At 34.9% G+C, this 16,898-nt stretch overlaps 1 protein-coding gene across 2 annotated transcripts in view; it reads left to right on the forward strand.

Annotated features, from left to right (window-relative positions):
- Positions 1 to 261: 261 nt before the first annotated feature.
- LOC145293212 (CD9 antigen-like) overlaps positions 262 to 16,898 on the forward strand; it is a 388,541-nt gene continuing 371,904 nt past the window's right edge. For both annotated transcript variants that reach the window (XM_080139744.1, XM_080139745.1), the window contains exon 1: positions 262 to 399. The gene's annotated coding sequence lies outside the window, so the exon portion shown is untranslated. The remainder of the gene's footprint in view (positions 400 to 16,898) is intronic.

Consider the following 16,898-nt stretch of genomic DNA (forward strand, 5'->3'; position numbering starts at 1 on the left):
CTTTTATTCCTCCTCCTTCAATATCTCTCTCTTTTTTCATTCATATATTCTCCTCCCACCCCCCACGCACACACACTGCCACCCTCTCTTTCTAATATACGACACTCCCCTTCCTTCGTCGGTCGTTCTCGTATTTCAACTCTCCCTGATTCTCCCTTCTTTTCGCATTCCGACCTTCTCTCTATGTAATATCTATTGGCGACTCTCTCACCCCCTCTCCCGCTCTCTCTCTTTCTCCCTCTCTCTCTCTGGCTGTTGCCTAACTCTTCACCCTCACCCTCCTCCCATTCTATCTTTCTAGAAGAGTGTGTCGGGTCGAACCACTTTTATGCCACTGCTAGAATTTACTTACTGCTACTATCTTACGAGACAGGAGGACGATCACCAGCCAAAGCAGCGGTAAGTTCAACTTTGATTTTTTTTCTTCTTTTCAGACAGTCCTTTCTTTTTCCTTTTATCTCTTCATTCTGCGGTCAAGCTATATTTGCCCCCCCCCACTTGATCGTTCTTATCATTGTTGCATATGCTAATATTTGCATTAAAATATCTGTTCCTTTTTTTTTTCTTACACCAACCAGTGGTTAAAAAAAAATAGCATATTTCACTGTTTCTTTACTTGGTTTATATATTTGCAATTTTACATCCTCCCCCATCCCTCCCCTCACGATGGCAGAATTAAATAGAATTTTTAATGTATGAGAAAAATTTAACCCTTTCAAAATAAAAACAAAAATATCAGGAATAAAAAATAAAAATAAACAAAAAACCTCCGTCTAGAGGAACCTCATTCAGTGACACAACAGATACTACACTTTGCTCTCAACTCAAATTATTTAATAGTTAATCCGTTACCCATGGCGTTTTCGTGCTCTTCGTAGTTCTTGCGTATTAATAATTATAAATAAATATTTAAGAAAAGATTTGCCTGTTTTTATATTTATATATTAAATTTGGATTTAAACATTTTTAAGAAAATAAATTCTGTCCTGTTACTGCGCTATATTTTTTTTAAGTTCAATTCTTACGATATTTTTGTTTTAATTTGTTTGGTGAAAATACAGAATAGTCCCAAAACACCCTTCCCTCCCAATGTTAAGAATGGCTTTCTAAATGTTGTTTCAGCGCGATGCAGTCTTTTGTCTTTTTCGATGCGCTTAAAAATATTGTCGAATACAAAATGAAAGCGCTGGTTTTCCGTATTAATGTGGAACGATTTTTTTAAAGGGGAAGCCAGGAATACCGTTAAAACGGATGGAACCATGGTTCAATTAAAAGACATTTTTAATGCCTTCGTTTATTTCACTTTTGCTGTAAAAGAATCCAATGCCATTAAATAGAGATCCCCTATTTTCTCGTTTTCAAAGCTGGAAGAAGAATTTAGATGTAATTCTTTAGGTATTATTATACAAACACCGTGACAGCGTTAGGGTTAGAGTTAGGGTTAGGGTTTAGGGTTAGGTTTAGGGTTGGGGTTGGGGTTGGGGTTAGTGTTAGGGTTAGGGTTAATTCGCTGTCACGGTGTTTGTATAGTTTTACCATTCTTTATTACTAAGAATCCACTTTTTCTCCTCAAAATGGAATTCTGGAAAAAAAAAAAAAAAAAAAAAAAAAAAAAAAAAAAAAAATGCCCGATTGTCAAGCAAGCGATGCTTATCTCCGCGCTTTGTCAGCTGTAGTTATGTTTTTCTCCTCGATATGTTTGAAAAAAATAGCATGTCTATTTTTCAAGATATTGTTTCGTCTAGTTTAACCTTTGGCTAATTAAAAATTTTATACTTTAAGCCTAACTAGTTTCTTTAGAAAGTCGCGTTTAATATATTTTACAAAAGAAATCCTGTTCAAATTGTTGCGTATATTTATTTTGCAACAAAAAATATTGTAAAAAGCAACCTTTTTAACGAACTCCCTTTTTTATGTACTTATGATAAATCAGCACCCTGTTATTCGGAATTTCAGCACTAACGTAGTAGTCCAGTCTCGGAAATGTCCAAAGTAGTTTGATTTGAAAGTCACCCTCCTCCGTTTTTTTTTTGTTTTTTTTTTCTGGCTAAAATTTTGGGACTTGTGCAGTTTACAGAGCATGCTAGTATTCATTTATTTATTTATTTATAAATGTTTACTTAGTTTCCACCTTAACATTTTTCTTTAAAATAACGACTCGTCAGGTTTTCGGATATGCTGAAAACGAATATCGCATTTAAATTTTCTGAAAACATGTAGTTTTCCGGATATTAAGTTAGTAGTGCTAAAAAATGTGGGAAATATGTTGTAAGTGGTGGCCATTGTTGTACGCCAAATATATGCGCGCTTGCGCGTGCAACAATGACCACCTCTTATCTAATAAGGAACTAGATTGTTTACTAACTTGAAAACTACTTGTTTGCGTAGATTTAAATGCGATATTCGTTTTCAGCATACCCGAAAACCTAGGTAAGTCGTCATTTGAAAGTAAAATTTTATCTTTTAGTATTTACAAGTTACCTTTTAGTTTTACGGTATCTTAACTTGTTAGATGAAAGTAAAGAAGAATAGTTAACAAAGCTTCCCTCCCAATGTTAAGAATGGGTTTCTAAATAATTTTACCATGATCCCTAAACTGCAGAAGTACAAAAATCTTACATCTAACGTAACCCTTCGTATTTACATTTTGATTTCTCTCGCGGTTTTCAACCCGTAAACTGCTTCGCCCATTTCCGGGATCGGTTATGTATTCTCCCTCGATACATTGAACTATCTGCGTAAGTACTGGTATCTAATTCTTTAAAATCCCTCATTTTATTTATATATATATATATATATATATGGTGCTAATTGAGACGAAATTTCAGAAATCGTAATCCTGAATTTCACATGAAAACAATGGTACCTACGTATTCCTCGTATTTTTAAGATGATTATATCCAAAAATTACGAAAATCGATCAGGTAGAAGATTATTTATTAAAGAAAATAAAAAATAGAATTTGAAAACGATCGTAAGACACGGGAGTTCAAAAGGGAGGTATTTTTCCGTTTTTAGTTAAATAAGATGGCGGCAATTTTTCACCTGCTCTCACGATTAAAGTTGTTTTATTTAATAATTCAGTAATATTCGAGTAATTTCGACTGCATACTTTCGAAGCTACCGTTGTAACTTATTAAAGTTGACAAAAAATCAGTTGAAACCATTGTTTTTATCTGAAAAATCAATTTATCGCCTACAAAATCTCTGTAGAAACCAATTCTGTAGAAGCGCTATATATATGTACACGTCCATTAAAGTGTTTTCAATTTGAGACGTTTAATAATTTATCACTTTTTGTCTCCAAATACGATAGATTGTTTTTTGTGCATCTGGTACCGCGCTAGTTTTAAAAATGGTATTTTCAAGTTAAATTCAATTTTTACGATACAATTTGTTCATCAAATTGTGAAGCGAACGTACAAAATAATTACGAAACGCCCTCCTCTCCCTCATGTTAAGAATGGCTTTCTAAATAACATTATTTCAGCGCGGTAACATAGATACATAAGTGCACCGTTAAATTGATTTTATTAAATTCTCTCACTTATAAAATTCCAAACATCTTTTACGTTGGTTTCAATTTAGAATCTAAAAAAAAAAAAAAAAAAAAAAGTGATAATTATTATAAACGTGAATAATTTCATTTGTTGTGACGATTATATATATATATATATATATATATATATATATATAATCTAAAGCTTGTCTCAATAAATTAATAAGCGTACTATCTTGTTTATTTCACCGTATTGTCATTATTTATGTTAATCCTAGTGGAATTCTTTGGAATGCGACCTAGGTCTATATGTAGTGTAATATGTGTGTGTGTATGTATATATATATATATATATATATATATATTGGAATGGGGGGGGGGCGTTCTTTTTTTTTTTTCTCGTAAGGTGCTCGCTCGGGTTTTTTTTTTTTTTTTTTCTCTCCTTCCTCTTATTTCTGCTACCACCGATTTTCTTTCGTGTTTCGCTTGTAAACAGGTAGTACTGTAAAAATGACACACGCACACCCAACCAACAAACTCCCGCACGCAACACCAGAAGTTATAACAACGCGCGTATGAGTTTCTCGAATACCAAATTGAGGACGAGGAGGAAATATAACATCTGATCGCTCAATTTATTTATCATAATTAATTGCGACTTATCGCGGATCCATGGCACTGGCAGTATTTACCATTAATGGTTCTGCAGTTTCGATTATAAGAAAACGTAATTTCAATATTTGGAGTATTCGGACTACTATTCTCGTCTCTTGGTGGTTATATCTAGAGCGTTTCGGCCGATGTAAACTCCGACCTTCTTAGAGTGCATCTTTTTTTTAACATAGTGAAACTGTCGAAACGCGATGAATATAAATTTGGGATTGCGATAATAATCCGACTACAAATTCTCAACTCTCATCTGCAATACTTCCGTAGCATAATTATTTTTATAGAATCACTCCCATATCTCACCGGGGCCGGGGAGTATTCCTGTGCCCATAGGGCGATTTTAACCCAAACTCGAAAGAAGAAAAAAAAAATCCGATTGTAAACGGAATGATTTTATAAAATCCGTTGTTATTGAAACACACACACACACACATTCAATGCACGTATAAGCTGATATTGTAGTTTTAATATTTACCTGCAAGGAATCGCCAGGAAGGCGCTGACTATTGCATGCGGGGATGAAACATAGATGCCTGTGTTACTGAATTGCTATATATTTTCGGTGCTTGTGTATTTTTGGTATTGCGATTGCGCTATTTTAAAATAGTTTTTTTTGACGTTCCCCAGCGTTTTATGTAGATACATATATTACATCCCAACGTTCCCATATTAAGAACGGCTTTCGGAATACCTACTAACCTCAAAAGCTGTTCTGAACAACATGGGGTGATGGGATGGGATGTGTTTATACTACGCTGGAGCAGGTCGTAAAAATACCTTTTTTTTAATTTTTTTTTTTTTATTAAATTAGATGGAAGAGGAAGCACAGAATAGTTATAAAATACACCCCTCCACATGTTAAGAATGGCTTTCGAAATAACGTTATCTCAGCACAGTACCAAAAATACATAAGTACCATATTGTCATGTTACTACTATATATAATTATAGAGTGGTAAAGTCAAACTGAAGTGTTATGGTTCTAATATGCAATTATGTATTCCTAACTTAACGAGGGCAGAGTTAGACACAGAGTTAGACACAAGGTCGTTTCTTAATGTGGGTGAAGGAACAAAAATGAAAATTGTCTCAGTCGCGAAGAATTTCCCCTCCACTAACCGAGAACAAAAAATTGAAATGTAGCATTAGAAAAGATACTACCCTTTGATGTATTAAATCTTTTCAGGCCAAAAATATAATGCAAGTTCAGCATAAGCAGAAAATTTAGACACAAGGCCAACTCAAAAGAGGGGAAGAATGTGGGGGGGGGGTCATTGGTCATCCTTGTCACTCTACAACTAAACAAAAGAAATTCTTTTAGCTAGTATCCCATTTTACCATAATACCGCATTCACCCATTCGTACTGGGGGATGTCCTACTTAGAACCCAATCGTTTAAAGCATACTACACTTTGATCTTGGCCTTCGGGCAAAGATGCCAATTAAGCTACACATGATTTTCGGCGTTTCATCCTCGTGAGGATTCGTCAGGCTATTGCATAACTAATCCTCACGAGAATGAAATGCGGAAAATTCAGTGTAGCTGTAGCTTAACTGCCATATATTTTCAAAACTTACTGCCTAGCATATTTGTATATCAAGTAGCCTACTGTCGAAGTAAAATACTAGCATAATATTTTATGTAGTACATATATTACCTTTTCTTCAAAAGACAATCCATTCTTAGCCCTTTCGGGAGACGTTTTTGTACTTCAAACGAATACCAGGAATTTTTGGTGTTGTTTTGATAACGAATTACCCCCCCCCCCCGAAATATTGAAATTATAAGAACACTTATAGTTGTACATGCCTTAATTTTTTTCTATAAGGCTATTTTGTCAAATGTGAGGACCCCCCTCCCACTTTTTTTAACAAAAAAACAAAAAAAAACAAACAAAGAAAAAAAAATCGGTTTATATATATATATATATATATATATACCGAGGGGTATGTTCCTTGCAAATGGTGTCCGAGATGACATCGTTACTCCATGGCCCTACGAAACACTCATGTATGCATGTATTAAAATAATTATAGTAATATATATATATATATATATATATATATATTTGTGCTGCAATGTACTTTAAATTCAAACTTATTTATACCTTTATTGTATCTTTTTAAGCCCGTTTCGAATAAATGACAGTTTCCTCCACTTTATTATTCTATTTCGTTTTTGTTTTGATTGTTGTGTTATTGTAACGCAGAAATATTTTTCCCGTTTGTCACACAATCTCCAATTTATTACGTCTTTATGTTTTGCCTTTTGACACGCGCATTTACACATCAAAACTTGTTTTTGTTTCATGTGGTAAAGGCCAAAGTCAAAACAAGCTTTATTTATCGCGACTCCCAACACTTCTAATTGAGACGGTGAAATTTGCTCAAGATTTCCTGATCTATATATCTATGCTTAATTTATTCAATCAGTATTATCTTCGCTGCTGCCACAGCCGCTCCAGCAATGAAAGTTAGGCGTTTGCGACTTGAACGACTAACTACTAATAGCAGTATTCTCCGTTGTTCCCTAATCATTTCCAGGGCAGTTTTTTTCCGGTTCTGTTTTTGTAGCGAAATTCGAAAACTGAAATATTGATTTTCAAGTGAAACCAATGATATCTACTTCTTTGCCATGTCACAGTAATGAACATATCCAAAAATTACGAAAAACGATGAGGTAGATAACTATTAATGAAAATAGTTTTCAAAGACAATTAGCGAAAATTGAGTTGTGTTTGTGTGTATGTATAATCTCTATCTATCTATCTATCTATATATATATATATAATTAGTTCGAGAATCGTAATAAAAAAACGGCAAATCTTTTCTGAAAACTGAAAATTTTCGGCCAATTTAGCAAAATTTATTTTTCGCTAATGGTCTTCGAAAACTGTTTTCATTAATAATTAATTTTTTGCCTGATCGTTTTTCGTAATTTTTGGATATGTCGATTACTGTCGCATGACAATTCAGTGGATACCTTTTGGTTTCACTTGAAATTCAATATTTTGATTTTAGCATTTCGCTAAAGTAACGAACTCGTTTTTCAAGGGTTTTATTTCACTTTGCGTTTTAGGAAAATGGCTTCTACGTTAGTGTTCGTATCTCAGAGGCCCGTATTTCTTTGACATTAGTTGCATCCTCATTTGCTGCATTCTTGCATATTCATATTTTTATTGCATATTGGCTATAATTTATAGAACTCTGGCAGTTAACATTATTTTATGTTTTTACATTATTTCTTCCTTATTCTTCAAATTATAAATTTAAAGCAAATCCCCCTCTCCATTAATGTATCCCTGACTCCCATGGAACTAGATTGTTTATTTTTAAATGGTATTTGTAAGGAATGGTCATTCGAAGGATTTCAGTTTGTTCTTATGGAATCAGTTCCGTGTTTTGACGGAAAATTCAGTCTGTTTCGGAAATGGCTGAAGCAGTTTACGATTTGAAAGTCGCGATAAAAAAAATATATATGGGTAGAGGACAATACCGAAAAGTAAGGTTAGGAATAAAGTTTTGAAAATTCCTCAAAGAAAAAAAAAAAATTGGTTTTGGATTCTCCGTCAGTACTCGGAACTGGACCCATTTTGAGTTCATTCCTAAATCGTTTGAGTACCTATTTCTTAGTAGTACCAAATCTACCAAAAGAGAAGGGATTAAGAATGGACTCTGAAAAAAATAAAAAATAAATAAAAACAAACCTTCCTACAATGATTACGGAACCTACTTGATATTCTAGTTTCAACGCGTACCCGTGTCCAATAATATCGTCGATTTTGTAACTACTATGAACCCGTGGGATTACCAGAAAATTGAAAAATAAAGGGGAAGGAATACTTTTTATTTTGTCTGCCTGTTTAAAATGCCCCCTCACACAAACGTTTTCCCCGTTCCCTATAAAAAAAGAGGTCGGAGGAGGGGGGGGGCAGCAATCCGACTCTTTTCTCCTGTTCTAGCAGTTCCAGTAGTCGTCGACTTTCCCTTTCGTCTTCATCTCGGAAAAATCTAAAAGTCCTCGTTCATTTCCGTCGTGCGCAGTGGCGTGCTGCTGCTTAATTTCTTTTTCTGACAGAATGGAAGAATTTTATTTATTTTAACATTTCTTTAAGAAAAATACTGGGTGCTTTTTAGAAGTAGCCAAGAATATTTCGGTATTTGCATCAATACCGAAGATTTCCGAAATTGGCATACGATAACGAAATTTACCGAACAAACTAATAGTATTACGAGTCCCCCCCCCCCAATCTTTTTTGTGTTAAAGTGTATGTAATGCAGTTTGATACAAGGAATATCACACACACACACACACACACACACACACACACACACACACACACACACACACACACAAAAAAAAAAAACAAACGCGTTTTTGCCAGATGATTATTTTTCAGTCAATTAGAACCGAACTAAAATTTAGTGCAAAAGCGAAAGCATTACAGACTCCAGCGTATTCCGTATTGTTTTGGTTCTTGAATACTTAACTCGTTTGGCCAAGAAAAAAAATAAAACAGCGCTTTTTTAAATGTGTGTATTAGCAGACCGCCCAGCACAGCTCGGCCGTAAAGTACGTTTGAATATGATTTTATGCAGATTTCGTATTATAAGGCAAATTCTCTATTGATTTTCATATTGTACCCATATATATATATATATATATATATATATATATATATTTGTTGCTATCAACCCATTTCTTGAAGTTTTGGTATTTGTTAAAACAGTGTGTGTGTATATATATGTGTATATATATATATATATATATATATATATATATATATATATATATATATATGATTTCAAAAGTAAAAAAAAAAAAAGACTAAAAGTGCCATAAGCTAGAATCGAAACCAAAACATAGCTCTCCAGCGTTACTATGAGTGAAGTCAAGTCCATACGTATACAAAAACTTTTCGGCCCTGTCGGTGGGGCATTAGAATACGCCGACTGTCCCCCTTCAGAGGGTAAAAGTCTCTCAGTGGGGGTCATGGATATGACCTTAAACTATATCCAGTGGTGAGGCCCCAGCTTGTGGGCTTTGGGGAGTGTGGAGCCACCCTTTAATATCCATTGCTCCCAGGTCCACTCTGACCCGGAGTGGTAGTACCTGTTAGGGTCCCAACTATGGGTTAAATAGAAACCAACGTGAAAACAACAAATATATTCTATTAAAAAAAATTTTCTTCAAAATCTTTGGATTCGGCATTAAATAACCCGAAAAGGGTTGATATGCCGTAAAACAAAAACAACCAACCAACCAACAAAAGCTTTTAAAAATAGCGTTGATATAAATGTATATTTGCGCATGCGCAGAAATAACGTTTACTGGCTTTCCGCCTGTTAAGTTCCATTTTCTTTTTCCATTTTGACCTTAACAGCTATTTGTACCGGCTAAAGGACAGATAGAATTTGTTCCACAGGTCCAAATCTCCTATATATAAAGTTTCAAGTCTGTAGACCAAAAAAGTGATAGTAGTTTGGCAGAGACCGTTCGGCACAAATAGACAAGGTCACTTGTATAATTATAAGAGATTTCTATAAAAGTCAGAACTTTATTTGGCTTTCTCAATTCTTAGTTGGAACTGCTTACGGCACGACTACACATCTCTGGATACCTATTCCTAAAATGTATCAAATACTGTTTTGTCATTTGCATCTAAAAAGAAATCAAATCTTTATAAAGATGCCCTATTCCCTTTTATCTCCTTAGTTTTTCTTTTAGCTCTTAGGCGCATTGATGTTTACGTTTGGTTTAGTAGGTAATAATCCATTCTCACGACTATATGATTTTAGTCTCTGTAAATATGCTCTTCTATTAATTAGACGAAATGGTTTCTGGTAATGTTTAAAGGTCGCGGTCAGAACGCGTGAAAAAAAAAAAAAAAAAAAAAAGAACTGTATAGGCTGCAAACTTTTTTTTTACACGGTGGTCACCACTTATCAAGGCCCGGAAGCCATTCAGGGATAAGGGTTATTGCAAGTACATTACGTTAGTGTGGAGATTTGATGAAGTGTTTACTTAAGGGGGCGGTTCATTAGGAATTTGTTAACGTTGGACTTCAAGACATCTAAGTTGTAGTCAGGTGGGAAGCAGGCAGACGGAATAGAGTTCCACATGCGTGCAGTTCTAAGAAAGAAGCTTTGTTCATGGAATCCACGTTTTGTTCTTGTGGTATATTACTTAAAAGGAGGAGTCACTTCCATTTAAAACCATTTAGTATTATGCATGTAAAAATGAGTAAAGCACGCTTGAAATATGTCGACATTATGTAAATAGGCTAAATCAAAATCTACTGGCCACCGAATTTGACCTGATATCGTGTTTATCTAAAATCTTTTTTCACTAGAAAAAGATTCCTTGTCTAATAATTATCAACTGGCAGGATCCGTGGAAATTCTACGGAATTAGAAATTTAATTAATGTTTTGATGAGCTGATATTTTTCTGGATAACGCAAAAAAAAATTTTTTTTGGACAGAAAAGCCAATAACACTAAGTAAATATTAGTTTAATATCGATGAAAATAATGTCTATTGTATTTTAAATGTAAAACTGACTCAAATGAGATAAATTAATACTAATAAATACTAAGTAATATTGTGCTACATAGTTCAATACAAAAAAATAAAATAAAATCACGCTAATTTGCTCCTTCCGTCCAGGTAGACAATGTTTTTTCCTCGTTTCTTTTGAATATCCTCTTTTTTACTTAAGGTTTCATTGATTCCTTATTCAAGACCACCTGGAGGTTGCCAACATCCATAAGTGAAAAAAGTGCTATGATATTGACTGGATTCGAACTTGTCATGCTCTTTAAAAAAAAAAAAAAAAATACGAATGAACCAATTTAAGTCCCTATCCGGCGTCGACCAAGAATTTTTTTTTTTAGCTCGTTGCCCCAGCTGTAGAAATATTTAAGGGTCTGACATCTTCCCATCACTAAATAAGCTAAAGGTGGCGCAATATTATGAACCCGTCTCGGGACGGTTATTTCAACTCGTACGTAAATGTTTCCTTTTATTTTATTTTCTCGTCTCAAACGGAAATAATTTTTTTCTTTTTAAAGTTTGTCTTTAGAACTTTATCAATATTATCCCCCCCCCTTTTTTTTTTCTCCAATGTACTAATTGGGTTATGCTCGGATAGATCTTGATAACGCCGTCAAAGAAAACAATTACCACAGACTTCTAATAGAATTATCTGCAAAGAAGAATGAAATGTGCCCATTTCTTTTTCCGTCTGCTTTTCTCATTCGCATTCAAATTACAATTGCAGTCATCTATTCCCGGAACGTTTCATTATCTTCTTTAATTCCTTTGACCGGAAGTTGAAGTGGATACTGACAAATCTGCGTTCCGTGTTCGAATCCAGTCATTTTCCTGGAACGTAGTTCATTCCCGGAGTTTCTGGTTATATCGGTGATGGATGGGCTTAAAATAACGCCAGCGAAACAGAATCCCGACAGACGGAATATCGATATTTGTTTTCAAACACTGGTTGCCGTTGTACTTTTCTGATTCATCTCAGAAATTGTATTCATAGAGAGGTTAACGGTGATACTCTAACCTATAAAGTTATCCTGTCGGATTTTTAAAGCCAAACCCAAATATCATTTAATGAACTGACAAATCAAATTCTGCTTCTGACTAACCAATTTTTATTTGTTAATAGCAGGTCGCCCAGCGTTGACCGGTCGCAAAAATAGGCTTAAATGTGATAATTTATGCAGATTTGGCATTTTTATAGGCGTTCCTCTATCGATTATTATATTGTACCCAATATATCATAGTGATTTCGAAAAGTAAAAAATGACTTGGATGCCATCGGCTAGAATTGAAACCAAAACGTACAACTCTCCAGCCTGATTCTTAGCCTCTTAGTCACGTCCATACGCACATAAATAGTTAAAGAATGTTCTTTAATATATGAATGTAGATGTATGCATGTAAACAGGTTTAGTCGACTACTCCTGTTAAGGTCAACTGTTTTATTCTCCATTTTGACCAGCTAAAAACCAAATCAAGTGTGCTACAGGTACAAATACTCTGTATCAAATTTGAATGCTGTAGGCCAAATATTCAAAGAGGAGTTTGGTAAAGACTTTTCAGACTCACACCGATAAGGTCACTTAAATATATATATGTATATATGTGTGTGTGTGTGTGTTTGTATAAAATGCGTGTGTTTGTATAAAATATTTCCGTGTGCTGGAACGTTTTCATCGTAAATTCTATGTAATTATGCAGAATATAGGAACTATACATATATGCGTGATAGGTATGAGTAACAATGGTGGAAAAAAGATAGGGGGGGGCATAGTTTTGAAAGCCGGTTTATAATAATGTTTTTTGTAGGTTTCCGACTACCTTTTGATTGTATTTGAAAGATTAAAGCATAAAGTTAATTTTCAAAAGATAATCCTGCTGCCACACCCAGGGTCTGCCAGCGGCCACCTAATTGCACTAGGGGATCACCACATCCTTCAGCACATCCAGGTACACTTTGGTGTTGATTTTCAAGCTGACTTTGAAAATGTGAGGTGGCATAAAGTGGCCCCAGGCCGAAAATTTGAGCTAAATCCTCAAGTGTAAAACTACTCTGCTTTGCATTTTGAGAGTGCTGGCAATGGTCCTGTTGCCTAACTCGGATCAGTAGAGAACAGGAGTTGTACAGCGGCACATCTCTTATCTCTTGCTGAACATTGTGTCGCTTTCGGACATGATATAAGGCTACTATCGTTCTTGAGATTTGTGCACAACTGGCCAACTAGTAGATAGTCTGCAATGAAAAGAAATAAAACTGGTTTTCATCAAATGGAAATGGAATCATGTCGTCTTTTCTAGGGTGACATTTTTATCGTTCCATCCTGTATTGCTTGTCAATGTGGTCTTATTCAAGTTGCGTTTACAACAGCCTCCATATGCACGTTTGAACTAAAGTCAAACGCATATCTGAAGAAGGGAAATGTTCCCGAATTATCTTGTACGGAACTTTCGTCAGACCACAGTGATGCAAGTATAATGCAATAAAATGCTTGAAAAATTATAAAAGAAAAACAAACTCCTACGAGCTGCCTTCAATAAGTTTCCAGACTTTTTTTTCAAATCAGCGTTTTTATTGATAGTAAACGCATGAAACTCTGGTCCCCTTTGAAGTAATCTCCTCCGGCTGTAATGCATTTGTTGTACTGTTCGAACAACTTTTTACACCATGGAAATCCTCTTGTGTGAGTATGTCACTGACCCTCGTCGCGGCCTCTTTCATCTCAATTGTCTCATAATGACAGCCTCGAAGGTTTTCCTTGAGCTTAGGGACTAACCAAAAGTCACAAGAAGCAGTCTGGACAATAAAGGTGAGAAACTGTCTTGATGCCCATCTTGGTTAAATAGTCTGATCTTCTCTAAACACCCTTGAGCAAATCTTCCGCATATTCAGTTCTTTGTGAATAATTGTATGTACAGTTCCCACACCGACACCAAACTGTGCACTTATTGTCTCTATAAACACACGACGGTCCTTATCCATGAAATTCTTTATTTGGCCAATCAGCTCTGGTGTTCTATCTCCCTTACTCCTCTCGCAACTCTCATTATCCCTCACGGACTCCCTGCCTTTCTTGAATCTCTTTCACCACTCAAAAACTGATGCTCGATTCATGCAAGATAGTCCAAAAGCAGTCTGAAGCATTCTATACGTTTCTGTGGCATTTTTCCACGTTTAAAACAATTTTATTGCATATAGTTTCTCTAAAGTGTCCTCACGCCCGAATTGCATTTTTGAAATTCACCAGCTGTGACAATGAAGCTTTAGTAGGGAGCTAAGTAAGTACTCTACTTTGCCCAAAGGTCTCCCATTTGATAGTGGAAGGAAGGAAGCACCTTACTGCTCCTAGTACTTTCACCCTGCTACCTTTTGATATAAATGATGTTGTATATTCATTTAATGTGATCTAGCAGGGAGACCCAACGTTGCCTTGGATGGAATAATAATCAACTAATGTTTCGCAATGTTGCTCTAGTTAGGGACTCAACACAATGCACCAGGAAGAAGTTTCACATGCCTTTTTGCAGTGACTACGTCCACAATACATTGCAGTCTGTTGCACTGTAGAGGACCTAATATTATTTTTATATATAATGGCTTGACTTCAACATTTGCATTTATAAGAAATATCATGCTTCAATTGTGCTTTAAACAGAAACCTTCATTTCGAATGTGTTCCTGTCATATCAAAGAACCTACTGTTGATTTTATGTCGGACCTTTCGGCTTGTATGGTAATAAAACTTTCAAAATGCAATTATGTTAGGTTGTATAAGGTGTCAACTTTGGTCAAAGTCGCCTTTTTTTTTTCTTCGGGTTGTTTCGATTATCGATACTTATCTAAGACATTCAGATACAAAATCTAAGAACACTGCCAGGGACATAAGTAGCGTCGTGTAGAATTTCATTAAAATCTGCCAAGCAGTTTTCGAGTTCATAGGGAACGAACTCATACTGTTCCTTTTATATAATAGTAGCGATCAGAGATAGATTATGACTTTTTAAAAAAATTAAATTTGAATATCATCATATCGTCTTACCTAGTATTTCGTTCCTGATATAGCTAACAAAAAGGATTGATATGCCGTAGATCGAACCAACCAAACCTGTATCTGCTATTGTGTTACGAGATTTTGTTCAGCCTCGTTTCATTCGAGGAAAAATCGATAGATCGATCTCTTGTTAAGCCTGGATTTCGGTCGATAAGAAATATCTGAAGGTATGACTACGAAGGCAACTGGAAGCATGAATGAAGGCGAATGCTAGAATGAATGCGAATGACTAAAAGCGAATAAATGGATGAAGGAGAATGTTAGACTGTCTAAATCAAAACCATAACTATATGTTCAGGACAGAAGATTGGACTTGAAAAAAAAAAGGTTCTTGTCCAGAATTTCCCATAAAAAACGAAATTAAAGTAAAATCTGTACTTACGTATCCGTGACGAGAGAACCCCCCCCCCCGAAAAAACTCATATTCCAAAAAGCACGTAAATTTATGAAGTAGCTTTATTTTTAAACTAGCCGGGCCATCCAGCTTTGCCCGATTGTAAAATACTCTTAAATATATTTTAATTGATGCAGGTTACGTATTTATTATGGAGCCAATTCTCTATTGAATATTAGGTACTAGTGCACTTAGTGATCCGTGCTGAAATAATAACGTTATTATTAAAAAGGCCTTCTTAACATGGGAAGGGGGTGTTTTGTACCTATTCTGTACTTTAACCTTACAATTGAATAATAAAAAAAAAAAAAACTTTAATTAAACTTGGAAATACGATTTAAAAAAAAAAATAGCGCGGATCAGTAAGTGCACTAGTACCGAATATATAGTACTGATTTGAAGAGATTTAAAAAAATAAAACATGGCACAGGTGTCATCAGCTAGAATCGAAACCAAAGCATATAGCGCTTCAGCTGCATTCCCTACCATTTGAGCTATCGACAGATGAAGATTTAAAGTTAGCTGCTTCAAACTAGGAGTGAATTTGCGTATGCGCAAAAGTAATGTCGGCAAATTGAAATGCAAAATGTTCATTTCAACTAACAAAAATATTTCTGTATGCGTTATTCATCCATTTCAAAGATTTTCCTCGTTATATACCGTCCTTGGTGTATGATGACTCTCCTGTTAATTTCAGTGTTATGTGACCACTGGTTTAAGAGATTATCGGTTAAACATGTTCACATACATCCATTGTATTTTATTTATATAGATAAGAAATTCTGAGTATCCGAGGAAGAGTTGTGATGCCCGCCATTTTGAAATTTAAAAAAAAACAAGGCAGATAACTCAATTGATACTTATAATATTTATATTGTAATGTCTACGATTTTTTATTAATCGCATAAAAAATATTTTCTTTTATAAAATTAAACTATTTGACCAATTTACGTGATCTTTTTTTAATATTTTCGTTTCATCACGGGTACGGACATCGTACAGTTTTCCTCATTTTTATTTTTTAATATTGAGTGAATTTTGTACAGGAACCGAAGAAGAAAAAAAAAAGGCTATTAGTCGTGTTTCTTATCGGAAGATCACAGAAATGCCTTCTTTACCTTTTTTCCCCACCCGACTTTTATCAGCTGTTCAATTTTATACCATTTTAAAAACTAATAACACGTACCCAAGCATTTCTATTAATGTTAAAAAAAAAAAAAAAAATCATTCAAGCTCTGTACGTAACCACGTAATAGAAAGTTGAGAGCCTCAAGATAAATTTTCTATTTTGTATATATAACTACTTTCTGTCACTTTCTACCTAAGCTGATTATTAGAATAAGTGATATATTTGTTTGCAAAGCCAGTGTAAACAATTGGCCGCTACATAGATTTCTAATTTTATTGGCATACATAGGTTTCGTGTGTACGTTTTTCATGGGAAAGGCATACAGAAATAATCAATCTTTGTATATGCATTTAGAAACTGTTTACATTAAGCTGATGTGTGTGCGTGTGAGGAGGGGGCTATGCAGCAAAGTTATCATTGTTTGAAGACAAACTTTTCTTTTCATTATTTTCTTTGCCATTATCTACTCGGCGAGCTAGTTTCCGAGTCTCTGGTGCTAATTCATGGTTTAAACATGAATCAACTCTCTCTCTCCCCTTCTTTTCCTCTCCCGCCTCTCTCTCTCTCTCTCTCTCTCTTTCTTTCTCTTTCTCTCTCTCTCTCTCTTT

The sequence above is a fragment of the Euprymna scolopes genome, chromosome 14 (assembly GCF_053919585.1).
Source record: "Euprymna scolopes isolate OS-2025 chromosome 14, ASM5391958v1, whole genome shotgun sequence".
Taxonomy (NCBI): Eukaryota; Metazoa; Mollusca; class Cephalopoda; order Sepiida; family Sepiolidae; genus Euprymna; species Euprymna scolopes.